Source organism: Amia ocellicauda, chromosome 9 (assembly GCF_036373705.1).
Source record: "Amia ocellicauda isolate fAmiCal2 chromosome 9, fAmiCal2.hap1, whole genome shotgun sequence".
In the NCBI taxonomy this organism is placed as follows: Eukaryota; Metazoa; Chordata; class Actinopteri; order Amiiformes; family Amiidae; genus Amia; species Amia ocellicauda.
This window is the reverse complement of record NC_089858.1, coordinates 24865849-24879490: the sequence shown is the minus strand read 5'-3', so window position 1 is coordinate 24879490 and position 13642 is coordinate 24865849. Positions and strand designations below refer to the sequence as shown.

Here is a 13642-nt window from a genome sequence, read left to right as displayed (position 1 = left end):
TTAAATTGTCCTCATAAGATTGTTACTTCGTTGCTGTTCTGGGCACAGCTTGTTCTAGGGTTCCAACAACCAGAGGGGGTGTTGGGAATGGTGAAAAGTATTTTTCTGATAGACTGGATGTGACCCAGGTACCTCTGTATTACAGACGTCTCCTGAAGGCCTGGAGCCTATTCAAGATTGTCTGCAGAGACTTTGAGAAATAAAGTTTATATGGCTGACTAGAAGAACCCCCGGTTCAAAATCCTTTTTTCAAAACACAGCTAATGGAGCAGTTACAATTCATTGGTGTGTTAAGGGCAGGAGTGGTGAAAGTGAGACTTGTTCGATTTTAATCATTTTAGATGGAAAGAGTCCAATGTCTTGGCTGCAGAGCTGGGGATGCACTCAGTTTACACACTACAGCAGTTTCTCACCCAGGCCCCTGATGCTCTGCCAAGGGCTGGATTTGGTGGGAAATTATTGAGCAATCTGGGTTTGTGATTTACTGAAGACAGTTTTATTTTTGGTTTTAAATACAGAAGGACAAAGTGAAATACTACTCAGCTGACTAATTTTATTTTTGGACAGGCCAAGTTTGATTTTTAAAAAAGCAGAAAGATTAGGATAAATTGTATTTTTAATCAGGATCTTGTGCATATATTTAGAATGCTAGTGCTATCAAAATAGGCTCAATTATGTGCAGAAATGCAGGATTTGAGCTTAAGTGGAGTGTTAATAATGTGTTGTGTGAAGCAGAGGGTGTGAATTAGTGATGCATCTATGATGTAATTTCCATTATTCTTTTTTTTGCTAGTAAAGACTCATCAGTATGTCAGGATTTTGAAATGTTTCATTGATAGTGTCTCTTGTTGTTAAATAAAATGTAATTTAATTTAAAACCTAAACCATCAGATTGTCCTGGGCCACAAAATTCCTGGCTGGGGCCTGTCCGTGAGTACTCAAAACAAACAAGTCGCCAGGATATCATCGTATTTCAGGAAGTTATTCATACACTATGCCTCAAGATATTTATGACAGGGGTTTTACATGCAGGCTAGATATTTCTAATGCAATGCTCATTACAAAAACTTATTTGATGCTGTTTTTCTGTGCTATTGCTTAAATATCGAATGCACTGCGTATTCGATCATTTTTCTGTACTTACTGTTGACACAAACCATGATGTGCTGTGTGTGCTAAATTCAAATTGCACAGTACTGACCAGTTATGTCTGACATTTGCTGATTTGCTAGAGATTGTTCAGTTGTTCTTCGGTATCTTTTGTGTGACCTTTCTAGTTATAAATATGACTCCCATTGGCATTTTTAGAATGCAGTAGGCTAGTATTTGTAGTGGTTGTCCTGGTGACCGTTCATACTAATGATATTTTGGTATACAGTGTATGTACCTGCTGGCACCCCAGATTAGATGGTTCCTTACATATATAATAATGAGACTACATTAATCCAGCTTTTGTGCTTGCAATACTGGAATGCCTCCATGAAATAAGCCAGTGCAAAATGACAAGCTAAGGAAAAACCAAACTCCCCATAGAACTGCTTTCCTAAACACTTCCAGCTATGTGTAAGCTTCAAGGAGGTGGGTGATGGTATTACATATTTAATCCCCTTGTTTTCTTCCACAAAATACCTAAATGAGCTTAAGACTGGTGAAAGTTCACAACTGATTTTCTTTAACAGCTATCCAAATATATTGCAGGTTGTAGGTGGTAAAAAGCTGCCTGTTCTCATTACAGCAGTTTCTCTTTTGAAAAGGAAATCAATGTATAGTCTGTTTGTTTAAAAAGCTAAATAGAATTCACACAGAGCTTGAATCTGTGATTTTTTTTTTAAATTTTCTGCTGGAATAAAACAAAAGCTTCTACATTGAAGACCTCGTGTCACCGCCCTGTATATAATTGTATAAAATTGTCTGTATCCATACTTGAAAAAAGGCTATTAACTGGAAAAACAGAGAGGAAGAATGTTAATAGGCATCATACAGAAGTATACAGGATAATGCAATAAGGGAGTCATGCTGCATGATTTCTCGAGTCTCCATTACTTAAACCTTAGCGTTGGGGGAGGATGGTACAATGCGAGTTTTTGAATCAGGTCCACATAGTGATTATCATCTTTCTGGAGAGTTTATTATCCCCACTTACCTTTGTCTTTTTAAAAACTGACACATTTGCATAGAAATCATAAATCCAGGAGACGTCAGACTATTCAATTTATAACAAACTCCACAGCAAAATATGAAAAAAATAGGCAGATTTCTTAAATAATTTAGGCATCTCAGATATTATAGTGCAGTCTATTACGATAAATGTTGTGTTAACTTGGCTCGGAAGCAATGGAAATTCACAGTTTACAGCAAATGTATATTACATCACTCTCAACATTCAAAGCAATAGAAGTAATAAAGTAATTCAGTATTAAAGTAAATAAACCCAGTGTAAATTAAAAAAAAAAATGACAGACATTTAAATATGTTGTCATTCCTGTCATGACCCAACAGTCATTGGTATATCATAAGGCGCATTGTGTATTCAGTTCACATAACTGATCAAATATGCTTAAGTGTAAGCAACAAATCCATTTACATAGAACGTCATTCCTTTTTTCAAACCCTCTCTCCTGTGGCAGTTTCCTGACAGATTAATTCAGTATGTTCCATGTATCCTCATAAGGATAGCAAACGAGGCGCTATGAAAGTTCACAAATCGACCCAAATATCTAATGTCTTCCATTTCATAACATAAAATAATCCCAACCCAAGATCTTACAAACAAAAGAGTTAAAGGCCTGGAGCCTTTTTCCACTCGGGGATCAGAAGCATTGAAAATAAGATTGTAGTTTTCATTGTTCTGCTTGAGTGGGCTGGATTTCATTTAATTAGGTGAGTGTGCAGCCCTGCGAGGCCACAGTTTGTCGCTATGAAATTACATGTAGTCCAGGTGCATTTATCTGACTTCCTTTAACTGCACTGTTACAATCTTTTTTCCCTCTTCAGGGGCTGAAATACATTTAAAACATGTGCATCATTCTGCATTGTCATGACTGTATACAACATAAATGATTAATTACACAACATACAAATAATTCTAAGTCGGGAATTTCCCCACACTTGATTCATCACTAACCATTTTACCAGACACGTCCACCACAATGCCAGCCAATGGTTTCTTATCCTCTCCTGTTACAAACGATACTCAGACAAATGAACATCAGGCTACAGCACCAACAGCCATCTGGTATGTTCCTCGCAATGTCCCCTTGTTTGCAGTAGCACAGGAGTGATGCAGAAGGCAAGAGGTTAATGGATTGCGCTGCCACTCGCCCTCATTTACACAAGCCTGGAGTTCATAAATTATTACAAAACAAAAGCTGGCAAGGAATATGTAAAAACTGTCTCTGCATGAGCATTCAGAATGAGAAACATCTTTTCCCTCCTGTTCTTATGCAACATGACACTATTTAATTTTCATTTTAAATAGCTGCTGGAATTTTGTGTCTAATTCAGTGCCTTGAATAACTATGCTTTGTTTGGCATAAACACATTCAGATGACAACCTTTCAAAAAGCGTTTCTTTATTCTGTCTCCTCTATTTATTTTCTCCATGTAAAGTTTATCCCTTTAGAAAACCAGACCTTTTCGGTATTTCAGCTGAATTTAATTGTTTAGTTACTTCCAATGTTTGATGTAATATCATATATTCACCCACCCATGGATAAAAAATGCCTTTTAATTTAAATCCTAAACCAAAATGATATACGGTAATTTCTATGTGGGTTAAATAATTACTTACTATGAATTAACACAAAAAATAGAAATCACACATACAAATTCCCATGGTCAGGAACACCTAGGTTAGGGTCTGTTTATGTTCAGATAACAATACATAGAGGACACAAACTGTTTAGAAGACACGAGCGGTGTGTGCATTGCCAAGGACAATGTCCCCCTCCATTAGTTCACTCTGGTAAGCAACAGGTCTTTCCCACAAACTGTAGGACGGCAACCGGTTTCTGTCTCTGCAGGAGGTTCACCTCTCCAGTGTGTCCACTCATGTTCCCTTCCCGAGCCGGCCAAACCATTCCAGTACTTGTCTGTCTGTGAGGGGGAGGTGCTCGGAGCACTCTTAACATATTTAGCCGTTAATTGGGTCCTTCATGGACTGTGATTTCAAAGAATACACGACATCTCATGCCATCTCATCAAGCTTAACATAAATCACACACATACACACACACACACAATAATGTTCCCATGAAAATATGGAGGCCCGGCAAAACCTAACAGTTTGTATATTGAAACCAAAATCTTTTGAAAAAAGAAAGTGGAAGCTGTTCCCTTTCAAACAATTTGTACCTTTGTGATAAATATGTGATTCTTGTCAAAGTAGCTATGATCTTTCATGTTTATAGTTTACATTAAAGTGATGTGCTTTGTGCTGCAGATCTAAAGCATAGTGAACTAACATGGGTCTAACAGGGATCCGTACTCATCTGTGATGAGTCACAAGGCCTTGCTCCCCAGTTGGATGCCTTTTTTAATGTATTATTTTATATAAAGCAATAGAGAAGTTTAAAGAGTCTGTGCTCTGATTCATGCCACTTACTCCCGAAAAGCTTTCTAATTGACCTGATGCTCTTGTGTGATCGCATGCTTTAATAAAGAAGAAAAAAAACAAGGCGCACTCTTCAAGTTTAAATTAATTATTGGACCACACATTGCTGTGAGTGAGTCTGGATCAATAGCAGTATCTGATAAAAGTACAGCTTCAAGCCTGGCAATTATCCTGCATTCCTGTACTGAACCCTTCACAGCTGCCACTACGATCCCTCATGGTTTAGTCCGACATCTTCACAGAGGAATTTGAGTTGTGAAACCTTGCAAATCAGAAGAGTGCACAGAGCCAAGCTGGGAGCAGGCAGTGCCAGACACATCTTGTGTGTATGTGTGTGTAGGGGGGAGCTTGGTTTATCAAAACAGCTTGCGAAACGTTACGCATAAACAAATCACACATCTGATGAGAAATGAAAAAAAAAAGCACAGCCCTGTAATAATGAAGATGTTTCAGATTTGGTAGTTTCACATTTTCCTCGATAATCCTCTCGAGAAGCTGGCTAATTTATGAAGTTCTGATGGACTAAGGCAATTGGGTCACCATCACAACAGTTGTGCAACGTCAACTGCAGTTTTTAAGTCCTGCATGCAATATGAAACACAATGCGATTAATGTTCTACACCCTCTGACCTTCTGTCAAATGTGTCTTCTATTCGGAGATGTTGTAACTGTGTCAGATCACCTTCCCAAAGTTAAGGAGACCTGATGCATTGAAAATAAACAACAACACACATTTAATCCATCACATTCACTGAAACGACCTATCAAGGTTACTTTTTAACATACTTCGGTGACTCTGTCCAAAGGAAACAAAAGCACTAAAGTTAGTTCACTATTTTCTTTCTCCATAAAATCTTTTTTTTGGTTCATTCCAAAGCACTAAATAATTAGGTTTTGTAGGTCACAATTAAAAAGGGAAAGTACATCAGGCAACAGTAAAGGGCTGAGAAGACTGAGTCTAGATCTATTTACACACACATGCTTAACATTGTACTAGGACCAGAGAACTAGAAGGACTTATACAGTATATGATAGAGTTTCACAGTCCTGGGTCATGGTACTGCTGTAACAATTTCTGCTTTCCATTCTACCTGAACTCTTTATCACTTAAGATAATCAAACCCTTTAATTGAATGATTTGCTTGATAAGGCCTTTATTAAAACTAATTCCAGCTCTTAACAAGATCATTTGGCCTTAGACAAAAATCACTCTAAGCCTGTACCAAGTGCTGGGTTTCAGAGCTCCTCATTTAGGTGAGTGGTTTCAATGGCTCACTGAGCCCAATAAGAACTGATGATGCTTATTATGGGAGTGTCTGATGCAACATGATTGTCTCCTGATAAATTAATTGGTAACCTGGGCATGCTTATGCTAACAAGGTAGCTCATTATTCAGAATTGAAGCTAATGTACAGCACTAAAGGTAGGGGTTACCCTTACTTCCCACGGCCAAAGTAAAAAAACTGCCCTTCACCATGTAACCCACATCATAATGAATGGGACAGGCATGGTCCATTAAAACTTCCAACCTAGGCTGCTTATGGATATCAATAACCTTTTGGTTTAGGCATCATTCACTTTTCTTGTCATTAATTAGGTCCTTAAAAGAGTTGAGGGCACCCATCCAGCATCTTCAAACAATTAGATCAAATCCCACAGCCACACTTCTGTGACAAGGCAATATTAGCTCATAAGTATCGTGGACAATACAATTTGAAATGAAAATGGTGCATTTAATTCTGTAAACAAAACTTCGACGAAAAAGATCAGAAAACAAGCAGAAAGTGGCGTTCAGAATGAACCTAAGGACCTTGACCCAGATTTGCTTACCAAGTCATGGAAAAGTCCCAGTTAATCTACTTATGGTGCAAAGTGTGTCAGTACTCTTTTAAGTGAATGGACAACCCCAACAAAAAGAGTTTTTCAGTGATCTTTGCAATGCAGTGCAAATTGAAATGGAGAACAAAGGCAGTTTATTTGTTTAGGGAAGCGAAGCTGAGTACTGAAGAGGGAAAAAAGTTAAATGTTAAAATTAGGGAAAACTGGAATATAGCTCATTACAGATTATTTGGTAGACTTTTTTAAATCAATGTTTCCTAGGAGTACTGAAATGTGTAAAAAAATCTGCATACTCAACCATCCAACACTAAGGCCTATGTACTTTTCATTAATATGCTGGGGACAGACTGCACACTGATTTACCTGCGAATAAACGATTATAGAAAAAAAACATCTCCAAAAGAGCCAAAGCTGAGAAAACAAGTACATTCAATTTTGCCATGAAACAGAAATTCCACCCTGAGGTATCCCTTCAACAACGTGGAATTTAACTTGGACTTTAAGTTAATAAATGTACAACAAAAATCAGGGCATTCAATCTGCGCATTGCGGCTTTTCCTGCAGTATGTTAGGATATAATGTGTAATATGTGTGTAATAAATACTGACAGATTCCACACCACGTGAAAGAAACTGAACCAATAAGGAATGAGGGGCTTCAGACAGCACTGTGGTCATATCAGTTCACTTACCATTAAACAATACGTAACTGAATTATTTGCATGCCAGCTGGCTTATAAAAGATGTAGCATAATTGCCAATGGAACTGGGATAAAAAGGATTACATTGAGTGTACAGGGATTAGGATGCTGTTAACATTCAGCAGGCACCCCATGATCACATTGGGCCCCGTAAGGCTTTCTCTTGAACACATGATCTTCATTGTGTTCAAGACTGTCTCAAGTTATACTGTAAATAAGAGCGATTTCATCTACGCAATTCATGGGCTATAGACTACAATACAAACATACACTACTGAGGAGGTCAAAAATGTTACCATTACAAATTCATACACATATAAATAGATATCAATAGCCAGGCTTTATTTAGATAGATATTTTACATTTCCCTTTCCCGAGAATACAGATGTAGTTTTAAAGGCATTAATCAAATGCTTAGAAAAATGGTGAATGTCATTATTAAAGTATGCTTTTGAAAATGAATGGGCTTTCAAATATTAGCAGGATTAAGATCTAAACCCTTGATGAAGCCTCTTTGAAATCCTGATTTATAGCATGTGCGTTTCGTGTAGAAACCAGTCTAGATCACACATCTTGATTCTTACGAACGGCGATTAAAAAGCACTGAATGGCTGAGCACAGATACTGAATGGTGGATCATCTGTTTTGGCCAAGGCCATGTTACAGCAAGCCTGGGAGTTTTAGTTTATAAATCCTGATTATTATTATGTTTAATTATTTTTTAAATTGGGAGATCTGTTTCAGGTTTAATGAAGCAGGGTTGTGACTCATACTGTTTAAAAAAAATGGTGCTGTGCAACTGAATGACTAATGGCAAGGCAATTTGCACAAATTCAGTTTTTCACAAATTTAGAGTTTTTCACATTCTTTGTCTTGTAATTCTGAAATTAATTAGCAGTATTCCCTATCGAATGAATGACTATATTGATGTGTCTTAGTATCATAATGAATACAAAGTTTATGCTTTGTTTTCCTTTGTGTGTGTGTGTGTGTGGGGGGGGGGGGTTAGAATGACATTTTGTGTGACAGTAAATTGAGATCTAATCCAGGCATAGCTCTCACATCTTTGCTAAGAACAACACCCTTAGGACTGTCAGGCTGTTGATATCTCGAGTGTAAATATGAAAAATAAACTTGAAACTCCTGGCAGGATTTCTTGTTTATCTGAAAATAAACAGATGTTTTAATTGAAACAGATTTCATTAGGATATTTAGAAAAAAACAGAACAATTCCTCATATTAATCCATTGAATAATTTGCATTTGCTTTGATGACAATACAATTACCAAGTGAGGATAGTTATCACAATGTTCAAAGAGCAGAAATGTATTCTGAAGAACGTTATGAAAAACTGAAGACGATGTGATTTGACTGCCCTCATTAAAATTCCTTTCAAGACATTTATTAGTCAGGCTTGATACAGTACAGAAATAAGATTTATATAAATTTAATTAACAAAGGTTACACACTAGAGGTGGCCAATCAGCCAGTGTTGTTAGTTTGGTTGCTAGTAGCTCAAATTTATCCCTGAACCACATCCAACAATCTCTTGTAGAATAATATTGAGCTACTCTCACGATGTAGCTAGGTACTATGTCAGCACTCTCTGTCTAAAGAAATGGATCCTGTTTTCAGTCCTAAATGTAACCAAATCGGTAACACTAGGTTCTCAAAGCTTTAAGTAGTCCCTTGGGATAACTGTGTCTGAATTTGAATCACATCACCTCCTAGTCTCTCCTGTCCAAGGCAAGTGGCTGAATTCCTGATACATGTCTCTCTGCTTATGACATTCCTTTGAGACTGGCAATTCATTCTGGTCCCTCTTCTTTGAATTATTTCAGCACCATCCCTTTTCTGATCAGTGCATTTGCATTGCATAATTTTAACATTATTTCGCTTGATTTAAATTCTTCACAGTTTCACTACACATCAAAGCTTTGTAGTCACTACCCCACGTCTTCCTCACACTGTTTCACTGGTTGCTCTTTCAAGTTCAGTGCAACCCACCACAGTGGATATTTTAAGAAAATTAAACACTTATAGTAGCAACATTGGTGCCAAAGCCCAATACTCAGCTCTATTCAGTAGCCACACTTGTAATGAACAGCAGTGATTCATGAGGTTTCCTTTGATCAATGGTTAGACAGACAGCTACACACACAAACACTAGGTAATCAAGCCAGGCATCCAAGGCAACATCTGATAAACAAATCACAACATGATACGATGCACTTGGGTCCACTTTTCCATGGCCTTAGGAAGTCTGAAACATATTGTTGCAGTCTCTGCTGAAACTGTCTTCTGGCTTCTGACATCATCAGGCACTGTGATGAGAGAATGTACTATTTCCCCCTCTTTATTACAAACATACTTCTCTGAATCCACACATACCTCTAACATATTATAACTTATTGCAGACAAGTTATAATCATAAAAATGGCAGACTCTTTTATGAGCTGCATTGTCTCTTGTGGTCTTATCAGTGATGATTCACAAAGAGAATTCCTCAAAATATGCATCACTTGCTCAAAGAAAATCAAGATAAAATCCAGGGCTGCAAGCTTCAATTGGATCAGTTTGGCACAACACTCAGAATACATTGATTTGCTCTGAATTGTGTTCTTTGAAGGTAATATAAAGATTTTAAACTTAGGAAGTCTTTCATTGTATTGAAGAGTGATCCTTACAAGGTTTAATAGACAAGTAACACCGACCTCAGAAGATTTAAGGCTCTATGTTCAACTGCAGATTCTTACGTTGGATGATTTCTAAGTATGCAAATACTGGGTCACAACACGAGTGTTTCAGAATAACTTACAGCTCTGGGGCCTCTCCAGTCACTGACACTGACCTCTAACACTCTGACATTGGTATTTATGATGCAAATCCTCTTCCTCTGGCATTAGTGAGATCCAATTAAGCCTGGGATTAAATCAAAACTTTGACCCATCCGGTAATTGCAAATTACAATCCTATACTTGCTGGATTTTTTTTTTCTCCCACACAAAAGAAAGATGTCTCTGACAAAAATTACAGATGCCACCCAGTACAGGTTTGAAATGTGCGATTATTGGATGGGATCAAATTGTTAATCACAATTGTAAGATTTTATAATATATATTATAATAAAAAATAAAAAATGTAATAAGATATTCCTGTCTAGGCTGATTAAATTGAAAGCAAGTAATTGGAGGTGAGTAAAAAAAGGAATAATGCCAGCAACCTGCTGCACATTAATCTGTGATAGAGGTTCTTCTGAATTTTCAGACCACCGCTGGATGGAAACCAGTGAAGCAACTATAATTACACAGACAGCAAATGGAATGGAAATGCAGAACTAATCAAAACTCATCAGAGAACACTAAACGCTCTTATCAGGTGCCTGCTGGGATCACAGGACTGCATACAGCCCCAGTGATGCAAAAACACACATGCCACTCACTGTGTGTTTGTATCACTTTGGTTGAGCCATGTGCCTTTACAGATTTATAAATAATTCAAAACGGAGCTTAAAGTACACACATTTTTACTATTTAAAGTGGGTACGCACTTTCTGTTGCTTTTCTCTAAGCACTATACAACTGTTGAAACAATGGTATTCCTGTGTTTACATTCTTATAGTAACATGTTTATTTGCCAGCTCCAGGAAAGACAACTGCCAATGCACACTGAATAACCTTTTCTCGGTTAACCCTTTTTCAGGCTATGATCTATGTGCAGCGAGCATATTCCTTTACCAGCCATCTATTAAAAACACCCAAACTGCACACATCTATCTCATTGTCAATACATACAAAGGGCTTCCTTCGGTGAAATAGTCTCTCACACCAGCTGTCTAGGAAAAGGAAGAATAATACAAAAAATAGACTAATTCCAGGTTTCATCTCTCATCAGGTCCAGCTGATAAAATGCCATTACTGAATCGCCACTTCAAAAGGTGGCAGTCAGACATGAAAGCTTCCAAGCAGTGCCTAATGATTTAATTGCCTCATTTTGTATTTCAGAGCTCCGATTTGTTATACACAAAAATATTTAGCCTGTGTCCTCAACCATAATAACCAACTCGCTACTAAAACAATGACTTAAGGGGGACCCATCTAAACAATCACACAAATAATAATTTAGTGGTCTTTGGGTAACATATCGAAATAGAAGCTGTGCCACATTATTATCCGTTTTCTTGGTCGTGGATGTTTTCACCTTTTTAGATCGTGTGTGTAGCATAAAAAAGTATCTGATGGAAGTTATCAATACAGCAAGCAAATCAACTGCAAAAAACAAACAAAATTCAAACAGGTGAAGAAAAATCAAGCCTATTACCAGAATAGCACATGGATAGTTCCAGTTAGGAGGATGTTAACAGCTCCAGAGAATAATTTCTGCAACACCCTAACTGCATTCGAGGATTAAGCACTGCGTTTGTATTTAGCAAAAAATGTATTTTATGTGACGTTGATGCTCTGCTGCCATCTTACAAATCAGATTAGAGCCACAAGGTCATCTGGGAGGCAGAAAAAAAATGAATTTTCATTTGAGTAAACTGTCATTATATCATAAGCATTCAATAACGATTTACAGTAAAGACTGGGGATGTAATTTGCCGGGTGACTTCTTAAAGGAAGGTTCAATACAGTAAGAGGAACAAAGGTATTTGCTTTTAAATGTATAATTCATCATGCAGTGTTTGCTGGATGTGATAAAAGAAGCTTTTATAAATAAGGGATGGTTTCATAGTTTAATATCTGATCATGGCACTAGCCTTTAAATACATTATTGTAGGATATTAATGTAAGTGTAAAGACTGGTCTTGCTCCAGGATTATGAGAGCATTTTACTGGACTTCAATAATTCCTCATCATGCAGTGTTTTTTTTTAATAATACTTGCTCACCTAAATTTACTTCACATAGTAACATGGGGCTTTTATTATAAAGTAAAATCACTGTCAGCTACTCTAAAGGAACATGTGCCTTATAAATGTGTAAGGCGATTTCAACAGTGCACTGCATAAATATTAACACTCATGAAAACGACATTCCTGTTTCCCATCTTTTAAACACACTGTCCTTAAACAACCTTTGAAGAATGACAAGAGTTCTGCTAGGCTGAGCCCCGAAGGTCACTGTTAATATTAGTATATTCAGTTTGTCCTTAGCGGGTAATTAATAGAAGCCACTTCGCCGGTCACTGTATTCTCACACTGGCGTTCGGAGGGGTCACCGAGCCGCAGCGTATTTATCAAGGCAGGTGCCACGTTTCCATAGCAACCCCGCAAAGCCCGGCTTTACAAGCGGAAGAAAAGTCAGAGCTGCTGGGGCTTTGTACTGCGGTAAAGTAAAGTCATGTACAGCTAATTCTGTACCAAGTGATAAAATAACAGTTCTAAAAGATGGACGATAGCATGTCCTACTAAAAGGCTTCCTACCAGGCCTCTTGGAAAAAAAAAAAAGGCATAAGAGACACTTTGTCACTACCACTTGGTTTTCCTTGTGTGGCATCTGCACTAGAAACATGCTGTGGATTGTTTCTTTTCAAGCAAATAAAGTGCACCGACATTCCTTACTAAAACTACAGGTTTTCTGTCCAATGCAGTTCATTAGAGGCCTCCACTGATTTCTATTCATTCTTTAAATTATTATTTTGAATTGTAAACTCGAGAGAAGAATTTAAGTTAAAGGTAATTCAATTTAGGTCTGTGAAAGAAAAATCATAATTAGAACTCCTTTAAATTCTTCGGTGAATACTCAAATAAGACTGGAGATTTCTATTTTTATATACAATATACATACTGTGGGAAGCATTTCTAAAAATTGTACATTGATTCACAAAACATGACAATTTTTACCAATTAACTCTGCCACCATTTCAGATTAACTTTACAAACTGGGATAGGCTTTTATTGAGATTAGTTTGCTATAAACTATACTTTATTCTTTAAACCTTGCCTTGTAATGCCCGGAAGTCTGAGAACCCTGTAGCTGAATGTTAGCTAGCTAGGTTTTAATAAGTGCCCAAGACTTGCATCCAAAGCTTTGTGGACTTTATAAATCAGGGCTGACATCCCCAGTCGCGCTCCAGCACATCTTGTGTCAGCCTGGGGTTACGAAGAATCAAGAGCAGGTATGTGACAGTGCAGATGGTGGAAGCTTTAAATACTTGGCTGTGCTCTCTGGGATGGGCCACTGACAGTGATTAATTATTCCCAATTGGATCCATCAATTCCAAAAGTGTCTGAAGCATCCTCTGCAACTCGACGAAATAAAAGATGTACCTTTTCGACCAGCAGCAAGGCCGCCCCAGTAAACAAACGCTCTGCTAAAAACCTTAGCAATGCTAATTTGTAACTGCTTCAAAAGCTGGACTATTTGTAAAATACTCCCGTCTGCAGCATGTTTTTTTCCTGCCTGTTCTTCACTTCTGTAATTGTTGCAATTGGTTTTGAGTTCTATTCCTTAACCTGCAGACCTTTGCAGGTTTGTGGAATTTACAGTT

At 37.5% G+C, this 13642-nt stretch overlaps 1 protein-coding gene across 2 annotated transcripts in view; it reads right to left on the bottom strand.

The window, feature by feature from the left end:
* vat1l (vesicle amine transport 1-like) overlaps positions 1 to 13642 on the bottom strand; it is a 49320-nt gene that overhangs the window by 10664 nt on the left and 25014 nt on the right. The window lies entirely within an intron of this gene.